At 44.0% G+C, this 25,496-nt stretch overlaps 1 pseudogene; it reads left to right on the top strand.

Moving 5' to 3' along the window:
• LOC102568771 (myosin-3-like) overlaps positions 1-22,766 on the top strand; it is a 39,180-nt pseudogene extending 16,414 nt beyond the window's left edge.
• The last annotated feature ends 2,730 nt before the right edge of the window (positions 22,767-25,496 follow it).

The following is a 25,496-nucleotide window of genomic DNA, read 5'->3' as shown; positions in this document are numbered from 1 at the left end:
ACCCAGGTCAATACATACCTGCCAGAAGTTAAAATAGAGGAGGAGGAGAGTGGCAGTACTCCCAACTTTTAACCCAGTAACCAAATGGCGATAGTACTCAGCCAGGGAGAGGGATACTCAGACTCTAGCCCAGGGGCGGGAAATTATTTTGGCTAGAGGGCCACTTACCGAGTTTTGGCAAGCTGTCAAAGGCCATGTGGCCCTCAACAGGTGCCCTGCCCCCTGGTTGCCATCTTGTGACTGGAAGTCCTGCCCCCTATACCCTGACCTTTGCCACCAGAAGTCCCTCCCCTTGCCCCCGGAAGTACTCCTTTCAGCCAGGGGTTTTGCCATCTCAGAACTAGAAAAATACCAAATTATATTCTAAAAATCAAACATCTACAACATTAATTAATTTGATTAAAAATATATATTTTTGTCCTGATTTACATGTGTTCGTGTAAATGCTTAAAATGAAGTCTTACTCTTGTATATTGTAGGGGTGGGTATAGGTTTGTGGGGGGCTGTGGATGTGTGGGTGTTTGGGGGAACCTTGTAGGGGGATGGATAGGTGTGGGAGGTGTGGGTGTGGGGTGAGGGAGTATGTAGGTGTGTATGTGTGGATATGTGGGGTGTGGGTGGGTATGCGGTTTGTGGGGGAATGAGTGTGGGTGGGAGGGTGGCTGGGGTATGTTAGGGAGTGTGGGTGTTGCAGTCTGCGTGTATGGCAGTGCGAGGGGGAGTATGGGTGCACATATGTGGTGGGATGTGCATGTGGGACTCAGCCTACGAACACAGACACATACACATGCACACACTCTCTCTTTCCCTCCCTCATTGGACATACACTGTCCCTCCCTCACTGCTCTCTCTGTCTCTCTCTCCCCCTCCTTCATTACACAGACACATGCACACACACCCAGACATGCACACACACCCCCTTTCTGCTTCTGGGCTCTGTGCTGCAAAGGTCCAGCAGTGCAACCAGGAGCCACATGGTGGTGGGAGGACAGGAAAGTGGGGAAATGGCAGCTGCAGGTGGGGGCGAGCAGCAGCAGGCTGACAGGGGCTCTGGAGCCAGGCTGGCTTCCCCTTCTCCCTGCAGGCACAACCCAGCCTGCCTCCATAGAGGCCCTGCTGACCTGCATCCTGTGCTCTTGCTGCTCTGATCTGGGTCCCTGCTGGCCCAGACCCCGCATTCCTGCCACCCCGCTTAGGGCCCCCACTGAGCTCCTGCATGTCCGCTTGCTCCCACTCCCCCCCACCTGCCACCACTTTCCCCACTTTCCTGTTGCCATGGCACTTTGGCACTACATGGTTTCTGTCTGCAGCACCTGACTGTAGGACTCAGCAGGAGCTGGCTGGCCCAGCCCCAAGAACTAGGGTGATTGCCAGTGGTCCTCCCCTGCCTCCCCCTGCAACTCTTACTTCAATTTCCCTCTCCACCAAAGCGAGGTAGGAACAGCCCCAAGGTTCCAAGCCAGAAGCCTTTTCTAGGCAAAGACTTCTGGTTGGGAGGGGCGGAGGTGGGAGGGTACTGGGGGGGATTGGATGGGCCTTACTACTGGGCTGCTGAGTTCTGTTGCTGGCTTCCCCTGGGTCCTACTACCTCTGGCTTCTGTCATCTTTCACAGGCAGCCAGGAGCAGATAAATATTTATTTTCTAAATTTTTTAGGGGCCCCACAGGTCAGATAGAATGGCCTGGCAGGCTGCACCTGGCCCACGGGCTGTATTTTGCCTGCTCCTGCTCTAGCCCCGCCCCCCTACACAGAAAAGGATTGAACATGCATCTTCCACTTTTCAGCAAAGTGCTCTGATCATCAGGCCACAGGATGGGTACAGCTCAGAGCACCCTGCAGTCCTCCTGAAGGTGACTCATTATACCTTGCATATAACATTCACTGAATAAACAGCAGTGCCCCCCTATTGGGGGCAGGGACCAGGGCCAGAATTTAGGGCCCCCTCCCTGCCAGGATAGCATAAATCTCACTGAACCCCATTCCTTTTGACTAACTTGTCTTCTCCAGACCCCATATAGCTATCCTAGCTTCCCAGTCTTTTGCTCTTTGAGTAAATGCCCTAGCCATTATGATATTGGGCTAAAAGGTGGGACTAAAGTTTCATAGTTTCATAGTAGCTAGGGTGAGGAGGGACCTGAACAGATCATCTAGCCTGACCCCCTGCCACAGGCAGGAATGAATGCTGGGTTCACAAGACCCCAGACAGGTGATCATCCAACCTCCTCTTGAATTTGCCCAAGGTAGAGGCAAGGACCACTTCCCTGGGAAGTTGGTTCCAGATTTTGGCCACCCTAACTGTAAAATATTGCCTCCTGATCTCTAACCTAAACCTATTCTCCATCAGCTTATGACCATTGTTCCTTGTCGCCCCAGGTGGTGCTGGGGAAAAAAGAGCTCTGCCTATTTGCTGTTGATCCCCCCTGATGAGCTTGTAGGCAGCCACCAGGTCCCTCCTCAGCCTCCTCTTGCTGAGGCTGAACAGGTTCAGGTCCTTCAGTCTCTCCTCGTAGGGCCTGTCCTGCTGCCCTCTCACCAAGCGGGTGGCCCTCCTCTGAACCCTCTCCAGGCTGGCCACATCCCTTTTGAAGTGTGGTGCCCAGTACTGGATGCAGTACTCCAACTGCAGCCTGATCAAAGTGGCATACAGGGGGAGTATCACCTCTCTAGACCGGCTTGAGATGCACCTTTGGATGCACGACAAGGTATGGCTGGCCTTCCTGGCTGCGGTCTGGCATTGGCGGCTCATGTTTATCTTGGAGTCAATAATGAGTACAAGATCCCTTTCCGCCTCTGTGCTTTCAAGAAGGGAACTCCCTTCAGTGCTCAGAAAAGTGATACAAAATTAATTTAAGGTTTGGCGAACCTGCCTTGTAACTAGATAACTTAAGAAGCCAATCTATTTTGTTTATACAAGAAGAGGTTATGAATTTTGATCATAGGTTCATGAGCATCTAGCTGGGGTAGGGATTACTGACTGTAGAGGGGTTTTTAATTTAGCAGAGAGCCAGTAGATAGTGGCTGCATCTACATGAGCGATGGACTGAATAGTTGTTACTACGCAGTCATTTAGTGGTGCCACACAGTTTTTCTGGCACTACTACACAGTAGCAACAAGTTACTGTGCAGTAGCTCATTACTACTGTGCAGTAGCGTCATGTCACGGTTAGTGCCTGGCAATGCTACTGTGTGGTAGCAATGAGTTACAGTGCAGTAGCTCATTGCTATTGTGCTGTAGCATCTCACATAGATGTACCCAGTAGGTGTGTCTACATGTGCATTTATGCTGATTTAAATTTACTGTGCAGTAAGTTACTGAGCAGTAAGCAGGACTAGGCTAGTGTCTATATGTGCAGGTGATAAAGTGCATTAACACTATGTGTGGAATGACTTGGTATTAAAGTTAGTCCCAAGTCAGTCCATACACACAGTATTACTGCGCAGTAAGGCATCTACACGTGTGTTACTGTGCAGTAACTAATTGGGCATAAATTTGATACCTGTATGATGCAGGTATCAAATTTATGATCAAGTCAGCATAAGTCACCATATTTACTGTGCAGCATGAGGGTGCATGTGTAGATGCATGCCCTTACTGTGCAGTAATTTTGATTATTGCACAGTAAAAGCGCACATGTAGATGCACCCACTGGGAGCTAACGTCTATCTGGTCAGTTTAGAAATGAGGCACAATACTTTAACAGTGAGAGTAATTAACCATTTGAACAACTTGCTAAAGAGTATGGTGGATTCTCCATTACTTAAAATTGTTAAATCAAATTTGGATTTGTCTTTCCAAACAATATGCTCTTGTTTAGTCACAGAATATTCTCCAGATGCAGAAGCCATGAGTGTGTGGTTCTGTAACCTCTTTTGCACAGAAGGGCAGAGTAAATAGTGGCCCCTTCTAGTCTTAAAATCTTACCTGTATAAAAAAAAGTATTTAAAAAAGAATGGTCCTTTTATCTTAAAAACTGTGAACCTCTGAATCTACATTGGCACCTCTTAATTGCCTTGATGTCTTACATCAAGAGAGTGTGAGCCAGGACAGCATAACATTTCAAGACTGAAGAAATTACAGAATGGAATGTCACTGTCTGCTGTACTCTATGGCTGTCAAACACAGCAGTGTCTCACTAGACTTCCATCTGATGCAGTCAATTGTGAGAGGGTGTGCAAGCAGGAAGCATCCTACTTTCTTCTCTTCAAGCCGACAGTGATTCTTGTGGGAAGGATGAATTTGTTTTCTGTCTTCAAACTGACAGGTATCGGATTCTGAATGCTAGTGCCATCCCAGAGGGACAATTTATCGATAGTAAGAAAGCCTATGAAAAGTTGCTGGCATCCATTGAGATTGACTATACCCAGTACAAATTTGGACACACTAAAGTAAAGATTTTTTTTTTGTATAGCAAGAATTAATTTGTTACATTACAAATTAGAAACCCTGGACATTGTTGGCCTCTTCTATCATTTAATTTCAGGTGTTCTTCAAAGCTGGTTTGCTGGGCCTCTTGGAAGAGATGCGAGATGATCGCTTGGTGCACCTGATTACTCGCACTCAGGCTGTGTGCAGAGGTTTTCTCATGAGAGCTGAATTCCAAAAAAAGTTGGAGAGAAGGTAGAAGTTTTTGCCTCTTCTGGCAAATATATCCCTTCAGCTAAGTATTTTTTTTTCTGGCAATAATTGGTTTATTTCCATTTCAGGGAATCCATTTTCTGCATCCAGTCCAACATTCAGGTATTCATGAATGTCAAGCACTGGCCCTGGATGAAGTTGTACTTTAAGATCAAGCCTTTGCTGTGGAGTGTGGAGACAGAAAAAGAAATGGCCACCATGAAGGAAGAGTTTGAGAGAACCAAAGAAGAGCTTGCTAAATCAGAAGCAAAAAGGAAGGAATTGGAAGAAAAAATGGTGGTCCTGATGCAAGAAAAAAATTATCTTCAGCTCCAAGTGCAAGAAGTATGGGATTCACAACAACCTTCTGTTTCTCCAGTTACCATCAGTTATTTCTGATGCCTTGGAAGATGGTTAATTCAAAAAATTAGTTAAAGTGCTAACTTGTATGTTAAGTGAGTGATTCGTGAAAATAAAGATTATTATGAAAAATTGTATACTTTCTTTTTTTAATGAGTAATGATCAAACATCGAACTGTTTTCTCTAAAAGGGAAACTGAAAATCTGACTGATGCTGAAGAAAGGTGCTATCAGTTGATCAAAATGAAGTTCCAGTTTGAGGCTAAAATTAAGGAGTTGAATGAAAGATTAGAGGATGACGAAGAGATGAACACTGAGCTGACAGACAAAAAGAGGAAACTAGAGGACGAATGTTCAGAGCTGAAGAAAGATATCGATGATATTGAGTTAACCTTGGCCAAGTTTGAAAAGGAAAAACATGCCACAGAAAACAAGGTATTCTCTTTACATGCTTCATTTTTCTATTTTTTATAACAACTGTCTTGTATAATAAGATGCAAATGCTAATAAAAACTGAAGCAGAAAATACAATAAAATTGAGGGCTTAAGTTTTAAACAGCCAGCTCCCATTGTGCATGTAATCCAGCACTCAAATGCAAAGAATTGGCTAATAATGGGAATTGTCTTATGTTTTATCTATGAAATTACTTCTATGGTTTAGAGAGAGGGAATATGCAGACCAGAATATGTAGCTTGATCATATAACAGGATTTATTTAATCATTTTAATGGCCAGTAATGTGTTTATTGTCTTTCAGAGTCACCAATCTGCCTTTTGTAGGTTAAATTCATTCTGCCTTTTTATAGGTTAAAAATGTAACTGAAGAAATGGCAGTTTTGGATGAAACAACTGTGAAGTTAACGAAGGAAAAGAAAGCCCTCCAAGAGGCCCACCAGCAGGTACTGGATGATCTGCAAGTTGTAGAGGACAAAGTCAGCACACTCACAAAAGCCAAGACAAAACTGGAACAGCAAGTTGATGATGTGAGCATGCTCTACACAAGGGGTATGTACATCTTTCCTTGACAAAGTCTCTCAAACTGATCCCAAATAGTTTGTGTTATAGCTGGAAGGATCCCTAGACCAGGAAAGAAAAGTCCGCATGGATCTGGAAAGATCAAAGAGAAAGCTTGAAGGAGACTTCAAGCTTACACAGGAAACTATAATGGATCTAGAGAATAATAAGCAGCAATTGGATGAAAAACTAAAAAAAGTACAAGATACAAAATTAACTGACTCATTTACTTACATATTTTAAAATATATTTGACATGTCTTTTTATTACACTACCTTGTTCCTTTACAGAAAAGACTTTGAGCTTAGCCAGATACAAAGCAAAATTGAGGATGAACAGAATTTGAGTATTCAGTTGCAGAAGAAGATAAAAGAACTGCAGGCAAGAAGCACAAAGTTGATATTATTTCTTCATAATTTTAATTCCACTTAGTTTGTCTTTGCCTTGCAATAATTGGATAACAGTTAGTGACATCAAGTTAATGATTAAATTTATAGATGATTCACCATAATTTCTCAGTAATATTTAGGAACAACAGAAGGGCAAAGTTGTATCTCAAATTAATGTGATTTCATCTATATACTTTCTCTAATCATGTAGATTTTGATGTCAAAGGCAAAATGCTAAGGTTCAGAGAGACTTTATTTTCCTTACATTTGGAACAGAGGGCCCTGTCATTCTATTAGAAAAATCATTGGCTTTCACAGAAGCATGTTTTAAGCATTGCCATAATTAATAACCACCACAATATCATTCTCTATTGTATAGGCCTGCATTGAACAACTAGAAGAGGAGATTGAGTCTGAGGGGGCAACTCAGCCAAAGCAGAGAAGCAGCATGCTGATTTGACTCGTTAACTTGAGGAGATCAGTGAGCATTTGGAAGAAGCTGGAGGGGTCACCTCAGCCCAAATTGAACTCAATAAGAAACGAGAGACCGAATTCCAAAAAATGTGCCATGACCTAGAGGAGTCTGGCTTGCAGCATAAAGCTACTGTAGCTGCTCTCAGGAAGAAGCATGCTGACAGTACTGCAGAACTTATGGAACAAACTGACAACCTGCAACGAGTCAAGCAGAAGCTGGAGAAGGAGAAGAGCGAAATGAAGATGGAAACTGATGACCTGGCTAGTAACCTGGAGACTGTTATTAAAGCTAAGGTACTTTTAAACGAAATGCAGGAACATTTTAACCAAATACAAACCCATATGTACAAACATATATATACATTCATGTGAAGTGACCTTTCATTTTTTTTATTCTTTTTTTAGGCTAATCTAGAAAAAATGTGCCGAACCTTGGAGGACCAGTTGAGTGAAAGGAAGGCCAAGTTTGAAAATCAGAGACATGTGAATGACCTGATGATGCAAAGAGCTCACCTGCAGGCTGATTCTGGTAAGGACAACCATGAACACTTGAGAATGGAGAACTTGCAGAACTCAAGAAAGACGTGGATTAGTCACATCTTTTTATGAGCATGCATCTTCATCTGCAAAACACTTTGTCTGGGACCAAAGAACAGAAGAATAACAATAATGGAGCCAAACTCTGTTATCATTATTGGAAGTCTTGAAATATCTAAGGTCCTTGCTAAAGCCTCAGCTCCTGGAGTAAGGAGAATCTGAGGAAACCTTGGTTTCATTAAAAAAATAGCACATTTCTGTCCTTCTCATTGCAGAGAGAAGCTTTAACATGTAACTGAGGTAAAAGCTAATGATTCAAAAGCCATAAGGCAAAAAAACAGACCTCCAAATGTATTTCTAGCTTATCTTAATGGGGGTGGGGTAGATTTACTCAAGATTTTTTAAACCTTTACTTGCTATAACTGTAAAAGCATAATTCAGAACATGGGTTGGAAAAATTAGTTAGAAGTTACCATGGGAAAAAAATGAATTGTCGTAATAACCAAGGAGCAAGCAGCATAGCATCGTGTAATGACAGATGAAGAGAATACAGAATAAAAGCAGTACTAGAAAAAAACACTCGGTATAAAGAATCTGGGCCAGATTCTACTCCCATTTACACCCACACAAACTTGCAATAATAACAAGACGGTTCCTGGAGATAGTTTCATTTTACATGTGTCCTTGGAAAGGACCTGATACTCTACATTATAAGGAAAAGAGAACGGAGGTTGTCTTGGTCTTATTTAAAAAGAGGGACCTTTGATAAAACATAACAGAGTTATTTGAAATTACAAAAAAATAAAAATTCATAATGTTGACTAAGAAACGTTGCTTACACATTTATGCAGGTCAGAGGCTTAAACCCTGCCCCCCCCCCCCCCCATCATCACCACCAAAAAACCCACCCCGACCTCAAAATTCCAATATACATCCTGTAAATGGGGAAATAGGCAGAATGATTCTATTCAGTGGGAACCAAAGGGTGTCATACACATGCAGCGAGGCTGCTCCCATGCATTCTAATCACAGTGTGGCGGAGCAGACTCAAATAATCGAGTCTGCTGGAGGGCCCCAACAGACTCCTATGTCCCATGTATTAGTGTCCCTGCACTGCAAAATGGCACTGGGGGTACTTTAACTAAAGCTCATTTGATGAGCTTTAGTTAAATGCACCACCACCATTTTTCAGTGTGGAGATGCTGATACATAAGACACTCTGGGCACTTTAATTAAAGTGGTTCTCAGAGCCACACTCATTAAAATGCACCTCCTCCCGCCACCACTGCTGGGGCACATGTATAAACACCCAAAATGTAGAGTTATGTTACTTTGGAAGATAACTGAAGGAAGTTATATGAGTTAAGGAATTTGGGGTCGTGGTGGTGGGGAAATGTATGGAAAAGGAGCAGACAAGAGGGCCCTGAGGGTGGAATAAGAAGTTAGTGTTAAAATTCAGTTCTACTCTAAATAATAATTCTGGAGCACTGCCATTGTAAGGTTTTATATTTATTTATTTTTGTTGCTAACTAAATAAAATTGACTCTGTTTTATAAGTGAAAAGAGGTTCTTCTCTTTAAGGCATGCTTGCACGGAAATGACTTTTACTCTATGGCTGACAAATGTTTTGTTTTTATTAAAAACAAGAGTAGTGCATCGGTGATTTTTTTCATAGCTTAGGTAAACTAGTCAAAGTTACTTCTGTTGGTTTTATTTTATATCCAGTAAAGTAATATACAAGTTCTGTACCAGCCTCTGGGCAGGACAGATTTGCGAGGGCTCTCAGGCTGGGAACGGGACAGGTTTGAAGGCACTTGGACCATGTGCAAAAAAGGCCCCTCAGAATGCTAATGCTGTGTGTGGGATGAGTGTTTTATTAATGACTCTCCACGCTGGTTGAGAGAGGAAGTTAGCCATGTTAGTCTGAAGTCAGTTTGAAGATAGGGTACATATGCATCTTTGTAGACTAATTTAATTAAATATATAGAGAGAGCACCAGCTTTCACGAATCCAAGCTCATTTCATTGGATGTTGCATCTGAAGTAAACCTGGGTTCACAAAAGCTTAGGCTCTGTATATGTATCTTATTTAGTTAGTCTATAAAGGTGCATATCTACCCCTACCATGCTGGCTGCTCAGTCATGTAGGCTATTAAAAAGCACACATGAAAGCAAAATGTTCATGAGTAACATTGAAAGAGTTCAGGACTAACTCCAAAAAATATTTTCCTTTTTCTTGAAGGTATTTCCTAGAATGACACAAAATGTGACATGTCCTATTTTATCTGTGTCTCTGCAGGAATCAGGGATTTGGAAATATCCCAATAGCACTATCAGACATTAGCAGGTTTTTTCTTTAACTTGGGCCTGGAGCAGGGATAAAATAGCTGCTCTACTACTGATCTTTATTTTTGATATGATAGTTTTGATGTGCCATGACAGGTATTTATCTTCCCTGGCTATAGGTCAATCGAGTCGTCAGCTTGAAGAAAAGGAATCTATAATGTCCCAGCTCTCCAGAAGTAAGCAAGCATTTACCCAGCAAATAGAAGGACTTAAAAGGCAGCTAGAGGAAGAGGTCGAGGTAATAATAATGCTGAGCAGATGCTAAGCTCTCAAAAAATGTTGAACCTAATTTCATTAAGCTTTCCCTGCCACTAGTTTTTTGCTCTAGTGAGGCCAACAGCCATGATTGGAGTCCAGAGTAAACTCCCTGTCAAGGCAACAGCTCTGTTACTCAGTGACACTCTTTCCAACTTGTTTGCCTTCTCCTGGCTGCCTATATTTTACATTCGTGTTTGCTCAGTGGGTCACTCACCAGATGATGGCTAGAGAGTGCTTTTGAGCATGGCATCTGTTCCCTGAAATATTTTGCTGTGAAGTAGGATGGGAAAGTTCAAATATCTGGAGTATCCTAAACCTGGATATCTTGCTTTTTGGGCATATGCTATAATCACTTGGCTATCAGACTATGGTGAGACAGCCTTCCTTCTCAACTTTACTTCAGGCAGTTATGTATGTTCGTGGGTGATCCCGTATCACCACAGATGGAAAAAGAATTGAAAAATTGTGCAAGGGCCAAACGTTGCTCTTGGTTGGCTATGAATGGTAAAATAGGATTTGGCCTTAAGTGGACATTAGTTTCTGTTTCCTGCTAGTGTTAGGAAACTATATACATTTAGAAATTTGGCATTAGTCTTTTTATTAAGTAGAAGAGGATCACACTATCAATAGGAGAGATCTGGGGTTCATTCCCTGGTGGTGACCTAATTGAGTACAGTTATAAATTCATGGTATTTTTTTAAATTTCTAGGCTAAAAATGCTCTTGCCCATGGCTTGCAATCTGCTTGCCATGATTGTGACTTGTTACGGGAGGAATATGAAGAGGAGCAAGAAACTAAGAGTGAGCTTCAGTGTGCCCTGTCAAAGGCCAACAGTGAAGCTGCCCAATGGAGAACCAAATATGAGACAGATGCTATTCAGTGCACAGAGGAGCTGGAAGAGGCCAAGTAGGTGTTCTTGAAATATTATGTAGTATCTATTGTATCAAATATAGAACTGCTTATTGTAAGGCACTACAACATTTTATTTAAGATTTCATGAAACTTAAATTTAAAAATATTAAAAATAAAATAATCGGAGTTGGTGTATGTGACATGCAGTACACAATACACTAGATGTCACAGTCATTTAGTCCCAATTTCCAGTATTTTTTTCATTTTCACAATGACTGCTGCAAAAACAATGAGACTAGATTAGCCTTGATATTTCCCTTGTTCTACAGGATAGCTGGACAATTATGTAGTAAATTTAGAAAATAAATGACACTCATAGCTGTATAAGACTAGAAAGTGCATTTGCTAGGATAAAAACATAAGGGCTGTTAATCTAAATCTATTCAACAGACCTGTTCAGGATGAATGTTGTACTTTTGTTGGACAAATGGGTTCATGATGGCAGTTTTATATCTTTCTCTAAAATGTCTCATCTTGGTCACTATAGGGGGGAGAATATCAGATATGTTCTTGGTCCTCTCTGATTCTTCAGTTTCTTATGAAGAAAAATGTCTGCTGTAGAAGAGCAGTAGCAGGGTGAAGTGCATGTTCTTAAAAAGATGATTAATATAAGTAATAAACTCATGTTTATTTATATTTTTAAGGAAAAACTTGCTCAGCGTCTTCAAGAAGCTGAGGAGCAGGTTGAAGCTGTGAATTCAAAGTGTGCTTCATTGGAGAAGACAAAGTTGAGGCTGCAAGGAGAAGCAGAAGATCTGCTGGTGCATGTTGAGACAGCAGTTGCTATTGCATTTGCTCTTGACAAGAAAAAGGAACTTTGACAAGGTACCATGTGAGATCAGTACGGTGACTTTTAAAGTGTGCCCTTCTCAAGCACCCAAACCTAGAATAAGGAAAACCAAGAAAAAATTGGGATATAAATGCATCTAGGATTAAAGAACTTTATATCCTTTGGAAGAAGGCAGTGTAAAAATATTACAATATATACTGGTTTCAGAGACTAGGGATTTGGTTTCGTAAAGAAAACAGACATAAAGTAAATAAGGATGTTTGTGGATGATATCTTTTATTGGACCAAAAGTATGGTGGGGAGGAATATAGGCAAGCTTTTGGGTAATATGTACCCTTCCTCAAGTCCAAAGGTGAATCTAGAATTTTGAAAAGGGGGGTGCAGATGGTGAGGTGCATCATCATCACATGTAAAACAACAGATATTTTTCTCCAGTTAAATAGAAACTAGAAGCTTTACTAATACACTAGAGCAGCATTGCCCAACCCATGGGTCACGACCCAAAAGTAAGTCACAAGAATATATGAAAGGGTCACAAACAAAATTAAAAAAAAAACTTTAAAAAATGGACTCTCATATAAAGGAGAAAAGCATGGGACGCCGTGTATTTTCTCTCGCAGGCTGGCAGAGTTCCAGACTGCAAGGGGCTGTTTGGGGCCGCTAATGCCCCACACAATGGGGGGTTGGGGCCTGGGGGTAAGGGGCAGCAGGTTAGGACTGAGGTACACTGGTTCAAGATTGACCAGCAATGTTTACAAATGGGTCCTGGTACAAAAAAGGTTGAGAACCACTGCACTTGAGGCCCAGGGCTGTATTATTCAGTTTAAGATCAAAGCCAAAACAAATAGGACTTCTTTGGAATGAGTTAAAAAAAATCTGCAGGGCTGTTAAATAGGAGCTTCATTACCAGGAGCCACTAACAGACAGCAGAACTGCAGAACAAAGCAGAGCTTTGGAACATCGAGTCCATTAAAATGAAGAGAGGATCATTAATGCTTGTGGAATGAAGTGTTTAGAAAGGAGCAGGTAGATTATAAAAAGCCATGAAGTCAGTTGTCTCCCTCAGCGCTGCTTCACTAGAAATGCTGCTGTCACTTCCAGACAGTTGGTTTTAAACTTTCCATGGAGCAGAAATCAAGGAGGTGTGCAAGTGCACCAGTGCACCCTGCCTGGATCTGCCCCTGCTCATGTCTCTTGCCTGTCACATTTTTCTTGGACCATGACCCCAATATTACCACAAAGTAAGTAACACTTTTAAACACTGATTGTGAATCAAACACCTCTGATGTCTTTCAGGTTTTGGCAGAGTGGAATGCAAAGTATGAGGAAAGTCAGTCAGAACTAGAAGCTTTCTTAAAAGAATCACAATCACTAAATACAGAACTTTTCAAAATGAAAAATGCCTATGAAGAAACTTTAGACCAGCTTGAAACAATCAAAAGAGAAAATAAAAATGTACAGTGTAAGTGGTTTTCTTTTTACTACTTATTGCCAATTCATATTCTTACTAGAGTAAAGATAATCCATATTATATAAGAAGTATTCAGTAGTCATAGTTTCTGCTTCCTCTGCTGTCCAAGGACTTTACAAGGCTCTGTGAATATTATTATTCCCATTTTAACCCAGGGTATATAACCCCCAGACCAGGTTTGTGGCAGAACCAGGAAAATAAAACAGAGGGCCCAGTTTTTTCCAAGATTTTTAGGTATCTAAATTTAAATATTGGCATTTAAGTGAAATTTTCAGAAGTGCCCACGTGCTTATCTCCAATTAATTTCTATGAGAGTTAGGCACCTAGGAACCACTAGCTGTCGGAAAACATTTGAAAAGCTGGCTTTTAGCCATGAATACGTATGGCCAGGTCACCTATCTAAGCCAGAAATGGTGAAATATTTTTACTATCCTGTTAGTATCGCAAAAATGTCCACTGACCCATAGGAATCAACCTACTTGAAAAGCTGAGTCCAGGTCACTAGTGGCTTACATTTTGAAACTACTATTTTGCCTGGGTGTCACTAACAAACATTAGCAAGAACAGTGTCACCACAGGTGGATAAACACTCACAATCTTTAAAGTCTTCCCCAGCATGGAGCTATCTGAAGTTCCTCTGAGGCTATTGTCCTACTTCTGTTTATGTTCCTTTCCATGTTAGCTGCACATTCCTTATTTTTATCTCTTATTTTTCCACATACATCTTTACAACATGTTGATTGTATTAATTCTAGATACATCTAGGGCTTCCAAGTACTCTGCCTTCTATTCAGTTTAATCTGTTTGTAATTTTCTTTTCATAGAGGAAATAGCTGATGTTATTGAACAAATTGCTGAAAATGGGAAGACCATTCATGAGCTTGAGAAGGTCAAGAAACAAGTTGAGGTAGAAAAATGTGACATGCAGATGGCTCTGGAAGAGGCAGTGGTAAGTTTGTAAATGATAAGGAAGGAAAAGAGGAATATTTTGAGTTCTAATCTTCCACTGCTGCAGAGGTCATTTATGCGGGAAACTAATACTAAAGCTAATTTGCATTCCTTGCATAAATCTTCCTTGTTAGATCACTGGGAGAACAGACTCCCCCAAATTTTTTTAAATTGATTTTTTTGTATTCTCCACTTTTCTTCTAAAGGCAGCTCTTGAGCATGAAGAGGCCAAAATCCTTTGAATTCAGCTTGAACTGACTCAAGTTAAGTCAGAAATTGATAGAAAGATCACTGAGAAAGATGAAGAAATTGATCAGTTAGAGGAACCACCAAAGAACTGTGGAAACTATGCAGAGTTCTCTGGATGCAGAAATATGGAGCAGAAATGAAGTCCTGAGGGTTAAGAAGAAGATGAGGGGGATCTGAATAAAATGAAGATCCATCTGAGCCATTCCAATCACCAGGCAGCAGAGGCACAGAAACACCTATGGAATGTTCAAGCCATGCTCAAGGTCTTTGACGGATATTTTTGATTGATACTTTTTATAAGGAATATGAAAACAAAGGCCAGAATACCCAGTAAGCTAAAATCAACTCTTTATGTTTTGGAAACACAACTGCACTTGGATGATGCCCTCAGAACCCAAGAAGACCTGAAAGAGAGGTAGCTATTGTTGAACGCAGAGCTAACCTGATGCAGGCTGAAACTGAATACCTTCGGGCAGCCCTGGAGCAGACAGAGAGGTCCAGGAAAGCAGCTGAACAGGACCTTATGGATGCAACTGAGCCTGTGCAGCTCTTGCACACTCAGGTAGCTCTCATTTCAGGGCCATACACATTCAGGGTTCTATGAAATCCCAGAGTAAAAATCCATAATAATTCTCATACAAGAGAATGTTTAAGTACAAAAAAGAGAGAAGCAATTGTAGACCAATGATCAACTGCATTTTTTCTTTTTGTAGAATACCAGCCTTATTAATACAAAGAAAAAGCTGGAAATGGATATAGTACAAATCCAAAGTGAGATAGAGGATGCCATTAAAGACGCCAAGAATGCTGAGGAGAACGCAAAGAAGGCAATTACAGATGTAAGAACTTTGTATAACTTGTTTCTTTTGTTCTTTAGTGTGTGCCCTGAAGCCTTGCTGTAGTGAGGTAAAGCAACTGCTTTTGTCAGAGTTTAGAGAACTCAGACTGTGGCCCTGGATAAAGATGAGGTTACACAGGGTAGAAGGGCTAGTGTCTCAGGGTACCAGAGCTGTGCAAAGGATTTTTACTGGCTGACCTAAATAATCACAATAATAGCAATATGGACAGCAGCCCAGTTTAATTTGTATTGACCTAAAATGAAAACTTCTTGACTTTCTCACCCAAATGAAAAAATGCAAAAACCTAGTTTGGTGTCAAATGAAATGGTCTCTTTGAATAATACATTTTGTTTTTTTCTTTTATTTTTAAACTTAATTTAAGTAAATTTCAAGTGAAAAAAATAACATCATTAAACCTGAATCTTCATTACTGACAAAAATATTTGACTGAATAATTTCTCCCAGATGTGTAAGGGAACAATAGGCTTTCAAGTTTTTCTTTGTATTTTTTTTCCCCCTGCAACCTTTTGATAAAAAAGGTGGGTTTTTTTCTGTGAGAACAGAATGTACTAATGCAGTATGTACTGCATGTACTAATGCAGAATACAGTTTCTGACATTTTATAAATGCACTGTGTGAAAGTCTAGTATTTTGCGCAAATTCCCTGTTTCCATGGCTAGGGACAGACATTCAAAAAGCCTGATCCTGAATTGATTCAATTTTTGCAGGTTAGTCTAACGTGGCTAGGCTAAACCAGTTTGTAACTGAACAGACATCCACTCTGGACTGAAAAAATTCAGGCACGTGCCTCCAATGGCTCAGGCTAGAAGTTGCGGGGGGGTGGGGGGAGAGGGTGTGGAGGGGAGCACTAGAGCAGCCCTCCCTCACTTCCACAGTGCTGAGCTGGGGAGAGGCGGGGCATGGCCAGGCCCCAGTAGGACATTCTAATTATTCCCCCCCCCCCCGTCCTGAGCAGTCCAGCAGGAAAAGTTTATCACCCTTAACTCAGTGTTTATCAACCTGTTAAGAAGACAAAGCCTCTCTCCATGGCTAGGGACAGCCATTCAAAAACCTGGAGCCTGAATTGATTCAACCTTTGCAGGTTAGTCTAACCTGCAGAGTGAACCAGTTTGTAACAGAATAGACATGTGGGCATATGTCTGCAGTTGCTCAGGCCAGGAGCAAAGGAGCTGCTGTGGTTGAGCTGCCAAGAAAGGCAGTCCCGCCACGGGGTAGCCCCAGCCCTGCTGCAAGCCCAGGGAGTGGTGCTTCAGCCTGGTGGGACTGAGGAACCTGCTGGGGGCAGACAAAGCCCCTCCACAGGCCAGATCTGCCCAGCCCGCAGCGTCTGGCCATGCCCCCACCCAGCCACTGGAGCAGTGTGGGGGGAGCAACTGTGATGGGGCAGGAGCCCCTTCCCAGTGGGGGGGGGTGGGGGGCGGTTGGCATGCTGCAAGGTGAGAGAAGCATCTGTGGTGGCAGCACAGGGGACTCTGACCCCCTCCAGGCCCCAGTGCTGTCGCACACAGCCTGCCATAGGTCTGCCCACCTCACAGCGGGCCCCCACCCTGGGAAGGGGCTCGCACTGCTGGACATTATGATGGGCTGCTACCCCCACCAAGGGTCCTGCCCTGTCCTGCTGCAGTGGCCCAGTGGGGGCACAGCCAGACTATAAAGCCCCTTGGCGGGGGGCATGGACTGGGTTATTCTCCTTCCCTCCGGCCTTCCACAGAGGGATCAGCAGGGGCCTATTCTGCTGCAGGGAGCCAGTCTCCCCTCTATCCCAGCTCCCAGTAGGGGTAGAGGGGAGACTAACTGCCCTCTCTGCCCCCTCTGCCTCAGGGGCCATGGTGCCCAGTGCTACAGCAGGACGGGAGAGCAACTGGCCCCAGCTCGGGTCTCTGCCGGTGGGACAGGGAAGGGGGAATTAAACCCCTCCCTGACCAGACCTTTGCCCTGCCTATCCCTGTTCCAACTGGAGAGTAGAGGGGCAGGGCCAGCCTAGATGGGCTGGAGCAAAGAGCCCCGTGCAGCCCAGAGAGCATGTTGGGATGCTGAGGATCGCTGTTTTATCTTAAATCAGCAAGGAGTCTGCGACAAACAATGCATAAACCGGTTTCATAGACAGTAGGGCTGGAAGGGACCTCAGAAGATCATCGAGTCCAGCCCCCTGCCCCTGGGGCAGGAAGTCATCTGGGGTCATAGGATCCCAGCAAGATAAACATCCAGATTTCTCTTGAAAGCATTCAAAGTAGGTGCTTGAACCACCTCCGATGGCAGGCTATTCCAGACCTTGGGGGCTTGGACAGTAAAGAAGTTCTTCCTTATGTCCAGCCTGAAACGATCTTGGAAGAGTTTATAACCATTCAACCTTGTCTTCCCTTGGGGTGCTCTGGTGAACAAACATTCCCCCAGATCCTGGTGAACACCCCTTATAAACTTATAGGTGGCCATCAGACTGCCCCTGAGTCTGCACTTTTCCAGGCTGAAGAGTCCCATAGCTCTCAGTCTCTTGCCATAAGGTCTGTTTCCCTGACCTCTGATCATGAGCATGGCTCTTCTCTGGACTCTCTCAAGCTTCTCCACATCCTTTTTGAATTGTGGAGCCCAAAACTGGACGCAGTACTCCAGGTGCGGCCTCACCAGGGCCAAGTACAAGGGGAGAATGACATCCCGGGATTTGCTTGAGAAGCATCTGTGGATGCAAGCCAGCATTTTGCTCACTTTACTAGCAGCAGCATCACATTGAAGGCTCATGTTCATCTTGTGGTCAATCATGACCCCCAAATCCCTTTTTAAGCATGCTGCAGGTTTTTCCTCCCAAGGTGGAGAACCTTGCATTTTTTGGTGGGTTCTCGTCTGCCCATTTCCTGAGCCTATCAAGGTCAGGACCCACTCTGGACCCGCTCCAAGTTGTCCACATCCCTCCTGAAGTGTGGCGCCCAGAACTGGTTGCTGTACTCTTTGAAAACCTTTTCTAAAACCTTTCCCGGGATAGAGGTCAGGCTGATGGGCCTATAGTTTGCTGGATCCAGTTTCCTCCCTTTTTTGAAGATAGGCACCACATTGGTTTTCTTCCAATCTTTGGGCACTTCATCAGAGTGCCAGGAGTTCTAAAAGATCCATGCCAGGGGCTGAGCTATGATGCTTACTAGCTCCTTGAGTACCCTGGGGTGTAGACTATCAGGGCTGGCTGACTTGAAGGTGTCCAGGCTCTCAAGGTGTTCCTTCACAAGGTCAGCATTGATGGAGGGCAAGGAATCTCCCTCACCCGGGCCTCCCTGTCCCATAATGGTCAGGGGTGTCCCATGGTACTGGTGAAAGACTGATGCAAAGTACCCATTTAGTAGGTTGGCTTTTTCCTGGGTGTCAGTTGTCCCATCTAGTTTAGCAGGGGTCCAATGTTGCCCTTGCTTTTCCTCTGGCTCCCCACATATCTAAAAAAGGACCTTTTATTATCCCTGATACTAGTAGCCAGTTGGAGTTCTGTCACAGCCTTGGCTTTCCTGGTTTGCTCCCTGCAGTTCCGGACCAGTGCAGAATATTTCTCCTTGGAGGTGGATTCTGTCCTCCATCCTTTGTAGGTCTTTCTTTTTAGGTGCAGGAGGTCTGCTAATTCCTTGCTGAGCCAAGGGGGCTGCTGTACCCTTTTGCTGCCTTTCCTATGAGATGAAATAGCCTTAGCTTGTGCATCTAGGATTGCTCCCTTGAGCAGCAACCACTGTTCCTGAACTCCCCTTTCCTTGGAGTCATGGTCCCTTAGGGCCTCACCAACAAGCCTCCTGAGCTTGTCAAAGTCAGCTTTCCCGAAGTCGAGGACTTCTGTACTGCTGACTGACTTGCCAGCTTTACGGTGGATGGTGAAGGTGATCAGCTTGTGGTCGCTGTCACCCAGCTTCCCTTCGATTGTTAGGTCGCTGATTAGGTTGTCCCCAGTTGCCAGTACCAGGTTGAGCAGTGCTTTATCTCTTGTTGGCCCGTAGACTTCTTGTGTCAGATAGAGACTTGAGCCAAGATAGAGGTTTTGAGCCAAATCAGTTAAGTCTGATACTACATTCAAGCAGGTTTATCTTAAACTGGTTTTGGCCATTTTGGAACCAGTTTATGTGCACTGAATGTCAGTTCTGTTACAGTTTTAAACCAGTTGCTGATCACTTAAACCTGTTTATGTGTAATGTCTGTCCCTAGCCTATAGGACTGGAAAGGACCCCTAGTCCAACACCCTGCTCAAGGCAGAGTCATTCCTGTCTAATCCATCCTAGACAAGTGTTTGGCTTAAAACTTCCAAGGACAGATATCCCACAACTTCTCTGGATAGCCTGTTCCAATCAGGGCTGGATTAACCCTTTAGTGGGCCCTAAGGAAACAAACTCATGGGTCCTTACTTAATACTGTATTTTACTTTTACTTTTTTATTCTTTAAGAAGAAAAATATTACTTTTTTCACTCAATAATTATAATATATAAAATAAGCACAACTGGGCCCCTTCTTCACTTAGGGCCCTAGGCATGTGCCTAGTTTGCCTGTGTGTTAATCTGGCTCTGGTTCCAATACTTAATCAGTCTCATAGTGAAGACATTCTTCCTAATATCTAACCTAAATTTTCTTTGTGGCAATTTAAGACCACTACTTGGGCATGTCTACACGTGTGCTTTAATGTACATTAGCTTAATTTGATGCGCATTAAAGCATCACTAAAAACATGCTATTTAGTTAATGTACATTAAAATAGGCTAATGTGCATTACACATCACTTAAAAACTGCTCTTTAGTTAATGCACATTGACAGGCTAATGCACATTTATTTTCCTGGTACTTCACAATGGAGGTACTAGATTTAATGTACATTAATGAAAGTGCATTAATGCACATGTAAATGCACCCATGTCTTGTTCCTTGCAACCACAGGGAATAGTTTAACACCATCCTCTTGATAAACACCCTTCTGTTATCAAATTCCCCCACTTTTTCAGACAAAATAATCCGTTCTTCCAGCCTCTTGTAAGTCATGTTTTCAAGTCAGTTCTGAAGATTGCAGAAAATACTCATATAGTAATCCTAGCCGTTCTACTGCCCTAGGAGCATAGTTAAATTTCATTTGTGAGGCAAGGCAGACTGAAATAGCTCTGAATAAATCTCTGCCACTTCATTACTTCTCTGAAAACAATGTAGCAGGTATTTTGGCGATGGGGGTGCATCTACATGTGCACCCCACTGCGTAGTTGGTACTGCACAGGCATTCAGTACTTGCTTTAGCTACTACATTGCTACTGTGCAGTAGCAGGGGTGTGACAGAGCAGCTTCAGTGCTGCTCCTTCACTTTAAGGTTTGGAGCAGGAAGCTGGCAGGTGTTTGATTAGGGTGGCCATTTTAGAGCCCAGCTCTCAGGGCTAAGGAGGCAGTTTGTTAGCAGCTGTCCTGAGAGTAACATCACCTGGAGGGGCTACTGCTCCTGGAACATCTTGGAGGTAAGGGGTGTGGGGGGTGCTATGGGGAAGGAGGAGGTCCCGTGGTCCTGTGCATGACTGGAAACTGCATTCTACCAGAGAAGGGTGGCCTGGTGGGACTCCTTGTGGCGAGGGAGTCCCCAAGAAATTCCAGGCCAGTTATGTCCCTGGTGAAAGGCAGGTAGGGGTGCTTTAACCCCAGCCTTCACCATCCGATGGGTTATTAATGAGAATGGTAGGCCAGGCATGCCGAGCAGGGGCACCTGAGCCTATGGGGATGTTCGATCCCATGCCCTGGTGATGGGACAGTGTTGAGAGGCCCTGGGGAGAGGACGTGAAGAAGTTAGCCCAAGAGAAGGGCAAGGTAGCCTGGTGAGGGGTTAGGCTTGAAGTCAGCCCAGAGTTTGACTAATTGATGAGGGTTGTGAGATAGACCCAAAAGGCTGCACCAGGGCTGGCTGGGGAGTGCAGTCAAGCCTGATGGCCCTCCAGAGTCACTGAAGGGAGTAGTGCAGGGTGAATGGGGCCCAGGACGGGCATTTTGAAAGAGGCCTGGTGAGAGCAAACAGAGTGAAAGAGGCCCTGGTGAGAGAGGGGTGGTGTGAGTGTGGCCCAGAATAGGGTGGTGTGATAGAGCCTAAACTGTGTACCGAGTGTGGCCCAGCCTCAAGACAGAGATTTACCAAGCTGAGTGTGTTATCTGTGAGGCATGGGATATATCAAGGGAAGGTCGGACGGAGCATGTATTTATCGCCCTTGAACATCAGGGCGCTTGAAGGGCAGTCTTCTGCCTAATTAACATTGGATTGATTTACAACAAGGCATGGCAGACGAATGAGGCAGGCGCTTTGCCCATTGACAAAAGGAGCAGGTCAGTACCGAGACTGGGCCTTGGGAATTTGCTCCATTTTGTCACAGGCAGCAACATGGCTAGTGCCTGCTGATGCTATAGCACCATAGCTTATCACTACGGCGACATAGCGTTTCATGTAGACATGCCTAGGAACCTGCAGGCTGGAGTTGTAAGCAAATCTTTAAACTGCTGTCAGCACCTCTTAACCATGTATCTGCTTGTTTGAATCCATCCCTGAGTTTGTTTGATTTACCTTTAAGGCAGCCATGATGGCAGAGGTGCTGAAGAAGGAGCAGGACATAAAGGCCCACCTGGAGAGAATGAAGAAGAATATGGACCAAACAGTGAAGGACATGCAGCTCTGTCTGGATGAAACAGAGCAGCTGGCTCTGAAGGGAGGCAAGAAGCAGATCCAGAAAATGGAGGCCAGAGTATGTGTGCGCCAAAGGTGTACAACTTTCAACTACTGACTCCTGTGTTAAAGAGATTGTTTAATTTCTCAATTACTTCCCCAGATTCAAGAATTAGTCTGAGCTGGAAGGAGAACAGAAGTAAGCTGCAGAGGCTATCAAAGGTGTTTGCAAATATGAACGGTGAGTCAAGGACCTGACTTTCTAGGTAGGTGCAATAGAGACATTCTTCTAAAATGATGTTTTTCTCCTTAAAGCATGGGAAGTACCTGATGTTTACTTTTCCACAGAGTGAAGAAGGCAGAAAGAATGTGATGAGATTACAAGACTTGGTGGATAAACTTCAGAATAATGTCAAATCTTATGAGAGACAATCTGAGGAGTCTGAGAGTCTTTTAACAGGAGCAAACATTAATTTGCAGTTTTCTAAGACTCCTTCTAGTTCTGATATTAGACATCATAATTTCTCTGCTGCTTGGATTAAGGCTTTCTCCTTTTTTTGGTAACATGATGAGCAAGCCAATACTCACCTGACCAAATTCAGGAGAGTGCAGCATGAGCTGGAAGAGGCTGAGAAACGGGCAGATACTGCTGAATCTCAGGTCAACAAGCTTAGAGCAAAGACCTGAGAAGTCACTTCCACAAAGTTAAGCCTTTGCTACAAGGCACAACTCTGCAGTTTTTATGGAATACCCAAAATTTGTATACCAGGGAGAGGGTATGAAGGTCACTTTTAGGTTGTTTACCACCATCACCATTCAGGGAGAGCACTGTTTAAAGCTTCTGTATTTTAAAGGCCGATTCTGACCATCTCAGACCCTGAATATCAAAAGAGAAAGACCCCTTCACCTATAAAAATGAAGGGCTGGTAAGTAAGCTGTAACTATGCTGACTTCGGTAAAAGAGTAATCATAACTACAATCATCAGTAAGGGAGCAAACCTCTTGAAACTGTTATACAAAGAAAAAACAATATGCAGAACTAAGATGAAGGATCCCATGTAAGTGGATGGATCTGTATTGTCTTGGCAGGAGGTGGCCAGTGGTGTCCTGCAGGGTTTGGTTCTTGGCCCTGTGCCATTCAACATCTTTATCAATGATTTATATGAGGATGTAGAAAACATGTTGGCCAAGTTTGTGGATGATACTACATTATAGGGAAAAGTGGTCATGTTAGGGGATAGGATGCAGATCCAAGCGGACCTGGACAAGCTGGAAAGATGGGTGGAGCAGAACCAGATGAAGTTCAGTAATGATAAATGCAGAGTGCTTCATCTGGGGAGAAGTAATCAGCAACATGGATATAGGTTAGGAGATGTCCTGACCAGAACGATGGCTGAAAGGGACCTCAGGGTTATGGCTGATTACAGGATGAACATGACCCGCCAGTGCGACTTGTAGTCAACAGAGCTAAGAGCATACTGGGATGCATACCCAATGCATTGTGAGCAGGGCTAAGGAAGTGATATTTCTTCTCTACTCAGAGTTGGTGAAACCACAGCTGGAGTACTGTGTCCACTTCTGAGCACTGCACTTCAGAAAAGATGTGGAGAATCTTGAAAGGGTCCAGAGAAGGGCCTCAAGAATGATTAAGGGTCTGGAGGACAAACCTTAAGAGGAAAGGCTAAGAAATCTGGGACTGTTTAGCCTGGGGAAGAGAAGACTGAGGGGTGACTTGGTGGCTGTCTATAAGTATGTAAGGGATGAGTATTGGGAGCTGGGAGAAACTGTTCACTAGGGTACCTCAGGGGAGGACAAGGAGCAATGGCCATAAACTGTTAGAGGATGGTTTCAGGTTGGGTGTAAGGAATAACTTCTATATGGTTAGGATGACCAGAATCTGGAATAGACTTCCCAAAGAGGTGGTGCAATCCGCAACCTTGGAAGTCTTCAAGAGGAGACTGGACAGACACCTTGCTGGGATCATTTGATCTCAGCAGTATTCCTGCCCAGAGCAGAGGTGGTGGACCCTTTCAAGGGTGGTGGACTCTTTCAAGGTCCCTTCCAGCCCTTAATTTCTATAATTCTGTGATCCAAATTCTTTGGTAGTTTAACACCATGGAACTCACTGTCTCAGCTGCTGCTTAAACCTGGAGATGTACAAACTCCATAGGCACCTAATTTTTTCACTTTAAAGTTCCTCAGGAATTTAGAATTGCACCTCTAGCCTGCCTAGAGCTGCTCTTACCTGCCCAGGTTAGTGCCCAGCTCATTCTTAATCCTGTTTGGGGTCCAGGGACTATGTGTTCCTCTGCCTAGCTCTCCTCAGGGGCCGACTCTAGTGAGCATTCTCAGAGCATGCCCAACATAATCAGGACCCTCTTAAAATGAAGTAGTGGTCACTTCCTTTTACAAACAGCTGCCAGAGGAGATGGTACCCGTGTTATATATATTACCTTAGTGCAGGAGTTTTACCAGAGTGCCACACTTTGTTACTCAACTCTGCTGTGGACTGCAAGTCTCTGCCCTTGGAGCAGCTAGATGCCTGCACCTATCTTCACTACTGTTCCATATCTCCTCTGCAACAAGGGGAAGTGCAGACTCAGGTGCTACAGGTTCTGCAGCAAGGGGGAGCACTACAGAAGGGATAGGCAGCATGGCACAGCTCTATGCCACCAGTCCCCCATGAGATTGGGTCTGTGTAGGCCAGATTGGGCCTCCTTGCAGGCTGGATCTGGCCTGTAGGCTATAGGTTGCCAACCCATGCCTTAGCAATTAGAGCACTCATCCAGAAAGTAGGCAACCTCAGCTTGAAGTGGCTTTTCATCTCTCACATGCCAGGTAAGTGTCCTAGCCATGCAGCTATGGGCTACTTACTCCATGTTGGTGAGTGGGCACACTCTCCATTTTTCCTGTTGAAGCTGTGCTATTATGCAGCAAAGAAATCACAATTCATTGGGCCACAGAAAGAGAGTGAGCGAGCAAGTAAAAGTGCATTGCAGTAGCTTCATTGTCGGTTAACTCATCCAGGAGTTGGAATCTTTGTTTTAGGCCTTGCTTTTAGGGCTCTTCCTGTATTTTAAACAAAAACTGTTTCATATAAAATGCACAGATACACCTGTGTGGAGGGATCAGAACCCTTCTAACTTCATAGGTGGGAAATGGGATGCTAAGATACTACAGCAATAAGCAGGGATCTGGGTTTTCTCCTCACCTCATGGAAAAAAAGTGATAAAACCCAGATTTTCTTATTTTAAGGAGAAACACCTGAATTTTCTTCTTTAAAAGAAAAGCACAGGAAATGGTGGGTTACCTTTTACAGGCTGGCAGAGTTCCAGCCTGCAAGGGGCTGTGGGGGAGCAGGAAGAGGGTGGTCATTCAGGGGGTGCCATGTGCATGTGTGTACGTACACATGCACATGGCTGCAGGCAGCCTGGAGAGCAACTCCCCACAGGTAAGTCTGGCATGGAGTGGTGGGGGCAGGGATTGAGGGAGGAAGTTGAGCAGGGCTGGGGCTGCTGCCCAGCCAGGGTGGTGAGTGGGGCTTGGGGCCTGGGGCCAGAATGTGCAACTGTAGGGCCTAGGCAGGGACCGGTTGCATGCTACTTGTCTGGGCGTGGGGCGGGGCTGGCTCCCTGCCACTGC

This window comes from Alligator mississippiensis, chromosome 8 (assembly GCF_030867095.1).
Source record: "Alligator mississippiensis isolate rAllMis1 chromosome 8, rAllMis1, whole genome shotgun sequence".
Taxonomy (NCBI): domain Eukaryota; kingdom Metazoa; phylum Chordata; order Crocodylia; family Alligatoridae; genus Alligator; species Alligator mississippiensis.
This window is presented reverse-complemented; position numbering and strand designations above follow the sequence as displayed.